Source organism: Podarcis bocagei (assembly GCF_964188305.1).
Source record: "Podarcis bocagei genome assembly, chromosome: 7".
In the NCBI taxonomy this organism is placed as follows: Eukaryota; Metazoa; Chordata; class Lepidosauria; order Squamata; family Lacertidae; genus Podarcis; species Podarcis bocagei.
The window spans coordinates 12036954-12044874 of NC_138132.1; positions in this window are offsets into that span (position 1 = coordinate 12036954).

Here is a 7921-nt window from a genome sequence, read left to right on the forward strand (position 1 = left end):
ATTTTCAAAAATTATGAAATATCTGGTACCACCACTACCTCGCAGCCCCCCAGCAGAACAAAAGACCAGATGAGTCATTCTTTGGTGAGTTTTGTCTGCTGGTAATAGAATGGGCATAACCCTTGAATTCTTATCATTCCCTTTATCATTAGAGAGCCAGTGTGGTGTAGTGGTTAAGAGTGGTGGACTCGTAATCTGGTGAACCGGGTTCGCTTCCCCGCTCCTCCACATGCAGCTGCTGGGTGACCTTGGGCTAGTCACACTTCTCTGAAGTCTCTCAGCCCCACTCACCTCACAGAGTGTTTGTTGTGGGGGAGGAAGGGAAAGGAGAATGTTAGCCGCTTTGAGACTCCTTATGGTAGTGATAAAGCGGGGTATCAAATCCAAACTCTTCTTCTTCAAACTCTTCATTAGTTTATTGGGCCAACTAACATTCAAACTGCTGAAAGGGTGACAGCAAGCATTGATTGTGTGGTTCGTCACATACATAAGCACATTTATACCACTATAAAAGGTGTTGCTTTCCCCAAAGAACCCTAGCTGTTATACTTTAGCCCCTGCAGAGCTACAATTTCAAGCACATTTAGCAAACTAGTTTCCAGAATTCTTTGGGAGAAGCCATGTGGCTGTTTCTTTCCGCCTGCTTGCCCAAGTGTAAAGAAAGAATACAGGGCCTGCTGTTAAAAAATAAAATCTCGCTGGCCCTAGCATCTCCATGGCAAGGAAGCTGTCAAATCAGTGGGGCCAGCCCAATACATCTGCTACCTTAGATGAAGGACGCAATAGCACCCCCTATTTGTCTGCAGAAGTCAACCAAACCAGCTGAATCTTACTTCAAACTAGTGATGGGGACATTATCCTCAACCCACCTGAGAACAACAGGTCAGTTTAGGAGAAACAGGCCAAATGCACAGCACACACAGCTCTGTTCATCCTCTACTGTTGGAGACAGTATGTCTCTAAACACCAGTTGCTGGGAATCATAAGTGACAAGAATCCTGTTGTACACAGGTCCTGCTTTTGGGCTTCCACTTAGAACAGGATCTGGATGCTGGAATAGACAGGCCCTAGGCCCTAGGCTCTTGGCCCTTGGCCTGTTCCAGAAAACTCCTCTTATCTTCTCCAGCACCTAAGTGCTCTTCCCTGCCTTTCACAAGCTGCCACCTGAGGCAGCAATCTCAATCTACCTAATATTAGGGCCAGCCCTGCAAGTCATTTAGTAGTCAAGTCTACCAGATGAGTCTTTCTTTGGTGAGTTTTGTCTGCTGGTAATAGAATGGGCGTAACCCTTGAATTCTTATCATTCCCTCAGATCTCAAATACTGTATGTGATTTTGCTGGTGGATCACAGGAACGAGAGGTAGTTACTCCAATAAGTCTCGCTCAAGTCACCTAGCCAGCCTGGTATTTTTGCCCGTTGTGAAATCAGATGCCGCCTTTCAAAAGCTCTCATGTTTCTGGCTCAAATGGCACTTTCCGCAACAGCAATGCAGTTTTGCTCTCTTGCCCCAAGCAAGGACAGCATGCCCTCCAGAATGCTGTTTCAGGAATTTATGCAACAAGGCCGTTTCTGAGATCACCATTTTGAGATCAAATAGTGACTGGGGCGGGGGGCACGGGCTCCATCAAAATCCATCTGTCCCAGTGAGCGTGGGGCCGTGACTATTGTAAAACCCAAAATACTGGAAATAAATTTCTCCATTCCGATCACTTCAGTCATAAAGAACTTTGAAAAACTTCAGTCTGTGAAGGAAACCCAAGTTTCCTGGGAGATTCGAGAGGACACAAATATATTGTGTCTCTACCTCTCTTTCAAATCAGAACCAGTGAAGGCAGTGAAGGTCCTATGTGAGTGCCTGGAGGCGGTTGGAGGATGGATGGCGGCTAATGGATTGAGGTTGAATCCTGACAAGACAGAAGTACTGTTCTTGGGGGACAGGAGGCGGGCTGGTGTGGAGGACTCATTGATCCTGAATGGGGTAACTGTGCCCCTGAAGGACCAGGTGCGCAGCCTGGGAGTCATTTTGGACTCACAGCTGTCCATGGAGGCGCAGGTCAATTCTGTATCCAGGGCAACTGTCTACCAGCTCCACCTGGTACGCAGGCTGAGACCCTACCTTCCTGCAGACTGTCTCGCCAGAGTGGTGCATGCTCTAGTTATCCCCCGCTTGGACTACTGTAATGCGCTCTATGTGGGGCTACCTTTGAAGGTGACCCGGAAACTACAACTAATCCAGAATGCGGCAGCTAGACTGGTGATTGGGGGCGGCCGCCAAGACCACATAACACCGGTCTTGAAAGACCTACATTGTCTCCCAGTACGTTTCTGAGCACAATTCAAAGTGTTGGTGTTGACCTTTAAAGCCCTAAACGGCCTCAGCCCAGTATACCTGAAGGAGCGTCTCCACCCCCATCATTCTGCCCAGACGCTGAGGTCCAGCGCTGTGGGCCTTCTGACGGTCATTGCGAGAAGCAAAGCTACAGGGAACCAGGCAGAGGGCCTTCTCGGTAGTGGCGCCCGCCCTGTGGAACGCCCTTCCAGCAGATGTCAAAGAGATAAACAACTACCTAACATTTAGAAGACATCCGAAGGCAGCCCTGTTCAGGGAAGTTTTTAATGTGTGACATTTTAGTGTATTTTTTGTCTTTGTTGGAAGCTGCCAAGAGTGGCTGGGGAAACCCAGCCAGATGGGCAGGGTACAAATAATAAATTATTATAATATTATTATATTGTAAATCAACCAGAACTCAAGTGATCTGAAGACTACGGTGTTGGCTTAGGGACTGAATAGGAATAAGTCTGAAAGGCATCTGCTACGCATACGATATGGAGAATTTAGCCTTGGTTGATTAACATTGAGAAACTCCAGCAAAAGTCCCGGAACTTGAGGGGCTTCTGCCTTCTACGAGGAAAAGGCTAAAATTGATCATGAAAAAAGGGAACCGGGAGCAGTCATGGAAAACCTTAACAAAATGTCGTTTGGAAGCAACAGCATGCCATTGAGATCTGCTGTATTTAGCAGACCCACCAAATGTCCCCATTTTCCAGGGACAGCCCCAGATTTACGGAAGCCGCCCCCTATTTTCATCAGAGAAATATTGGGAGGGTATGGAGCTTCCCTGGAACCAAATAACACTGAAAAAGCACCAGCACTATATTCTGCTGTTTCCAGAAGTGGCATTTACGTTATGTGAAAGCTCAGATATAATGCAGAAATTAGCAGTTAGGGAAAAGTCTGGGAAAAGGAATGAGCTGCCACATGAATGGAGTCTATGTTTGCAACCTCTTTGTAGGTTCTGCCCTTTTTATCGCTTCCTGAACAACATAGCAGAAGGGTTAATGATGAACTGCACCCTAATTAGTCACCTTTTGTTCTCCCTATGCGGGAGGGCAAGTTCAATTACTGGTTTACATTACTTTTCTTTCTTTTACTGTGAAAAACTGCTATTTTGTTATATTGTAGAATAAGCAAAAGGGCAGAGAAAGGAAAAGAAACCTCTATTTAATTCATTTTCCTTTCCCCTTAAAAAAAACCCCACTATGCCAGGAGTTGACTTTACAAGTCTTTAATCTTCAGAGGCAGACTGAATAGGGGGCAGAGCCTGCAACGAAAATACTTTTAATTAAAGTCACAGTACAGTGGTATCAGCGGGATGTGAACAGGATCCGTTCCGGAGCCCCGTTCGCATCTTGAACATAACGTAAGACGCGTCAGAGCATGCACGTACGTCATTTTGACCATCTGCGCATGTGCGAGCGGCGAAACCCGGAAGTAACGTGCTCCGTTACTTCCAGGTCGCCACGAAGCGCAACCCGAACATGCTCAACCTGAAGCGTATTTATCCCAAGGTATGACTGTAGTTCTTAGATGCCTTAATGGCACTTGCCTCTCCCCTGGAAAGGCTGGCACTGTAACAGCAGTTTTTTTTTTTGGGGGGGGATCACCAGAAAGTGAGTCTAAACATAAACATGGAAGAAAGTGCAGAGAACAGTCAAATGCAACCATTTGGTACTGTCATCCAGATTCTCCATATAAAAGTGTGTGACCAGATCTGTCAAGTCTAGATAAAGCTAGTTTTAGACCCAGTAATATGTCTGTTGGTTTATATTAAAGACAGTGAAAAACAAGTACAAATACAGTTACAAGAAAGGAGATTCCGAGGGAACATCAGGAAGAACTTTCTGGCTGCAAGAGCTGTTTGACAGCGGAACGGTCTCCCCTGGGAGGTTGTGGACTCGCCTTCCTTGAAGGTTTTAAAGCAGAGATTCGATGGCCATCTGTCATGTATGATTTAGCTGAGATTCTAGCATTGCAGGACATTGGACTAGATGACCCCCAGGGTCCTTTCCAACTCTACAATTTTATGATTCTGAAAACTCTCATTGCGACAAGTGTTTTTATATGCAAAAAAGTGGGGAAATCCTCAAAAGGGGACCTATTGCAAAAATATTTAAATGATTAAATTGACAGCTATGCTGAAGGACACTATAATTTATTTTTATTAAAAAAAACAGCAACCCACATCCTTGCAGAACTGGATTGCTGCAACTTAACATAGTAGATGGGAGTTATATTTTGAAGAACAGAGGTAGAATCTATATCCCTATGAATTATATGAATAGGTGGCATAAAAAATAATGATAATGCACAGGTAAAAACTAGATTTTGAATTAACATGTGACTTGTGTATTTTGTATCTGTTTACCCCAAGTCAATCAGTGAGATCACCTTGGGGAACATCAGAAGCAGGATTTATGTCAAGAACATGTCTTCAGTTTTGTTGGTCCAAATCTTTAGATCTCCATCCCATTAGAAGTCACAAGTGCTTATCTGATGTTTTATAATTCTTTCATGTTCTTGGTAAAAATTTCTGAGATTTTAAATTTATGGGGTTTTATATATATATATATATATCTACGAAAGCATATATATATATATATGTGTGTGTGTTTAAATTTATGTTTGTAATTTTGCATATTGTATATTGACACGGGTGGCGCTGTGGGTTAAACCACAGAGCCTAGGACTTGCCGATCAGGTCAGTGGTTCGAATCCTCGTGACGGGGTGAGCTCCCGTTGCTCAGTCCCTGCTCCTGTCAACCTAGCAGTTCAAAAGCACGTCAAAGTGCAAGTAGATAAATAGGTACCGCTCTGGCGGGAAGGTAAACGGCGTTTCTGTGCACTGCTCTGGTTCGCCAGAAGCGGCTTAGTCATGCTGGCCACATGACCCGGAAGCTGTATGCTGGCTCCCTCGGCCAATAAAGCGAGATGAGCGCCGCAACCCCAGAGTCGGTCACAACTGGACCTAATGGTCAGGGGTCCCTTTACCTTTATATTGATATTGCAGGAAACCACTCTGAGATCTAAATCATGAAAAGGGATGTGGTTTTAAAATATGTTGCAATAATTTACAAATAATCATGTGAGGGATAGAAGCATGGTGGTTCTGAGAGATAAAGTTGACGTTGAAACAACTGCTGTGCTTCAAGGGTCACCTATAAATCTCCAGCCTTTGATAACATGGACATCCCAATGTAACTTAGAAAATCCAAAATCTCGTGTGACACTTAGAAAGATGGCCAGCCTCTTGGGGTCTCCTCCATTCTTACGCAAGGGCTGGAAGTATATCTTGCCACAACAGCCAAACACCTCGCCATGAGTCAAGCTGTAGAATCATAGAGTTGTAGAGTTGGAAGGGATCCCAGGGGTCCTCTAGTCCAAACCTGTCAATAATAAATTGATGCCATCTAACATTAGCAAACTGGGGACATGGGTGGCGCTGTGGTCTAAACCACTGAGCCTCTTGGGCTTGCCGATCAGAAGGTCGGCGGTTCGAATCCCCACGACGGGGTGAGCTCCCATTGCTCGGTCCCAGCTCCTGTCAACCTAGCAGTTCGAAAGCACGAAGTGCAAGTAGATAAATAGGTACCACTCCGGCGGGAAGGTAAATGGCGTTTCCGTGCGCTGCTCTAGTTCACCAGAAGCGGCTTAGTCATGCTGGCCACATGACCTGGAAAAACTGTCTGCAGACAAACGTCGGCTCCCTCGGCCAGTAAAGTGAGATGAGCGCCGCAACCCCAGAGTCGTCTGCGACTGGACTTAATTGTCGGGGTCCTTTACCTTTTTTTAGCATTAGCAGATTCACAATAATGGAGCACAGTCGCTGAGACAGTGTCACCGCATCACATCTGAAATCAAAGATTGAAACATGGAGCCTCTCTTTTTTCTTACAACTTGGAAAAAAAAGGTTCATTTTCCATAAAAATGGAACCGGGAGGAACCTTTAAAAAAAAAAAAGAAGAAGAAGCACATCTCGATTTAAATTTGGTTGGGTCACCAGCCAGGGGCTGGATAAAACTGCTTCAGGAGCAGCGCTGGCCGGCTATCCGTTATCAGATGTTTTAATCTGCACATCCCTTTTACACTGCAAAGCAAGTAGCATGTTGAATGTCAGCAGACAATTTGGACCCCCCCCCCACACCAGGTAGCGCATACTCAGGGCTCCATGCTGTTTTTCTCTCTTGTTCCCCAGGACCAAAGCAGCTTCTGTTCCTTCTCAACTGCGGACAAGGAAGGAAAGCAGCCTGCGGAGTCATTTCCTGTCTGGAAAGACCTGGCCTAGTAGTGGGAGATCAATCCTTGCTTGGAAACAAGAGGCAAAGTAAAGGATGCTTTCTGACAGGCGTGTATATGAAAGCGGCTGTTGGAGCCAGTGGTCGATACAGACAAGAACATCCCCTTTGATAAGGTAACCAGCACTTTGTAACGGTAAAGCCAGAATTAATGACCAGCGCTCCATGAGGATCTGATTGGAAGTGCTTGGAGATTCCTTACTGTTCCTCGTTAGTCAGATGGAGATTTTGCCCCCACCCCCCAAAATTTGATCCCACAGAAGCAAGAGAGTTTCCGATTCATCACATTCCCCACAGGACTGTCAACGCCATTCAGCCACCATGACAGACTTCCAATTCCTTTTCAACTCATCTTTGGTTGCAAGATTTTTATTTTGTTTTTGTTTTTTTAATTTAAAAAAAGACAGGGAAGAAAAAAACACAAACCACGACAGAACCAAATAAAATAACAAATAAAAAAAATCACTCAGAATATTTGTTACATTATCATCATCATCATCATCATCATCATTATTAATTTTTTTTCAAGTCACTTCTAAGCCCCACAGTTACAAATAAATTAACGAGACAGGATCAGACCCCGGAAGATTTAAAAATTAAAATAAAAATAAAAATTGAATACTAGGAACTAACTACCTTTGGCAAAGTTATCACACGATTTTTCCACTGCTCCCGGGTTGGCTACAGCAACAGGCCAGTCTTGTTGGGGTGGTGGTGGTAAGGGAGTCGGGGGCTGGAGCAGCATCCCTCATGCAAAGGTCAGCCCATTTGACCCACTCTTCCAGGGCTATCAAAATGTGACAGACACCCTCCCTGGTGTAGAAGCGCCTCATGAGGTTCCCTTCTCTCGTGACCCAGATACGGGCCACCGAGGACCTAACAAGCACCCAGGAGAAGAAGTCAGGAGGACAGGATGGGAGAGATGCTCTATGGAGCCTTCAGTGGGATCTGCGGTCAAGAATTTGCGTTGGATGTCAGACGGCGCCCGAGTGGAGGTTCTGGCACCAGAGCTGTCCTGCAATTAACCCCGTTATATTAGGGCAGAACCCGCTTTATGTAAACAAGACCCACTGAGATTCATCTAGCCCCTACAACGATTCCGACACCTCTTCTACCCAAGCGGCCGAGCCTCCTCTTCCAACACAGTGGGAAAAGAGTCTCTGTAAAAGGACACCAAGGTTTTAAGGGAATGGATCGCCTTTTGGGGGGCCTGGCCGTCCTCCTGATTTCTCTCCTGGGGGTGGGAGTGGATGCTGCACCTGATCCCCACCGCCCCAAACAGACCCG